Here is a 1,900-nt window from a genome sequence, read left to right as displayed (position 1 = left end):
GTGACATTTATGGAGCTAATGAATAGAGTGTTTAGACACTACCTTGACATGTTTGTGATCGTGTTTATCGATGATATTTTTATCTATTCAAGGAGTGAAAATGAACATATGGATCATTTGAGGATTGCATTGCAAGTCCTTAGAGACCACCAATTATATGCGAAGTTTAGTAAATGTGAGTTTTGGCTAAGGTCTGTAGCCTTCCTTAGTCATATTGTGTCGAGCAAGGGTATTGAGGTAGATCCTAAGAAGACGGATGCGGTCAAGAGTTGGCCTAGATCTCTAACTCCTATGGATATTAGAAGCTTTTTGGGTTTGGCTTGTTAATATAGGAGGTTTATTGAGGGTTTTTCCTCTATTGCTTCTCCGTTGATGACTTTGACTCAAAAGAAAGCTAAGTTTCAGTGGTCGGAGGCTTGTGAGAAAAGCTTCCAAGAGTTTAAAGATAGACTGACTTCCGCTCCTGTGTTGACCTTACCGGAGGTACCGATGGTTTTGTTGTGTATTGTGACGCCTCTAGAGTGGGGTTGGGATGTGTGGTCATGAAACATGGTAAAGTGATTGCCTATGCTTCAAGACAACTCAAGGTCCATGAAATAAATTATCCAACCTATGATGTCGAATTATCTGCGGTAGTATTTGCCTTGAAAATATGGAGGCATTATATATATGGGGTGCATGTTGATGTGTTCGCCGATCACAAGAGTCTTCAATATGTATTTAGTCACAAGGACTTGAATCTCCGAAAATAAGGTGGTTAGAACTCTTGAAAGATTATGATATGAGTGTCCTTTACCACCCCGGCAAGCTAATGTGGTAGTGGATGCCCTTAGTCGATTGTCCATGGGTAGTGTGGCTTATGTAGATGACAAAAAGGAATATTTGGTTCGTGATGTGCATAGGTTGGCCCGGTTAGGTGTTCAACTAGTGGACTCCACCAAGGGTGGTGTCATGGTCCATAATGGTTCCTAATCATCCTTTGTGATGGACGCGAAGTCTAAGCAAGACCTTGATCCTATATTAGTTGAGTTGAAAGAGTCGGTACTTAAAAAGTCTGTTAAGGCTTTCTCCCAAGGGGGAGATGGGGTGCTTAGGTACCAAGGTCGGTTATGTGTTCCGGATGTTGATGGCTTTAGAGAGAAAATTCTAGAAGAAGCTCATGGTTCGCGGTATTCTATTCATCCGGGAGCAACTAAGATCTACTGTGATCTATGGGAAGTCTATTGGTGGAACGATATAAAGAAGGATATAACGTGTTTTGTAGCCAAATGTCCAAATTTTTAACAAGTTAAGGCTGAGCACGGAAGGCTGGGAGGTTTGTCCCAAGATATAGATATTCCCACTTGGAAGTGGGAGGGTGTGAACATGGACTTTATAGTGGGTTTGCCTCGTACCCGAAGACAACATGATTCTATTTGGGTTATCGTAGATCGAATGACAAAATCAGCCAACTTTATTCCCGTCAAGGTTTCCTTTTCGGCGGAAGACTATGCTAAATTGTACATCAAAGAGATAGTGAAGTTGCATGGGGTTCCTTTATGTATTATTTCGGATCGGGGTACTCGATTTACCTCACACTTTTGGAAGGCATTCCAAAAAGGGCATGGTACTAAGGTTAAGCTTAGCACGACTTTTCATTCCCAAACCGATGGTCAAGCAGAATGTACAATCCAAACCTTAGAGGATATGTTGAGGGCATGTGTTATAGAATTCAAAGGTAATTGGGATGACTATCTACCATTAATAGAGTTTTCCTACAACAATAGTTAGCACTCAAGTGTTGCCATGGCTCCTTTTGAAGCCTTGTGTGATAGGAGATGTAGGTCTCCGGTTGGTTGGTTTGAAGTAGGTGAAATTGGTCTAATTGGTCCTGAACTAGTTTGTGACGCCATTGAGAAAG

This window comes from Solanum tuberosum, unplaced genomic scaffold, assembly GCF_000226075.1.
Source record: "Solanum tuberosum cultivar DM 1-3 516 R44 unplaced genomic scaffold, SolTub_3.0 scf00121, whole genome shotgun sequence".
Taxonomy (NCBI): domain Eukaryota; kingdom Viridiplantae; phylum Streptophyta; class Magnoliopsida; order Solanales; family Solanaceae; genus Solanum; species Solanum tuberosum.
Note: the sequence above shows the minus strand (reverse complement) of the source record.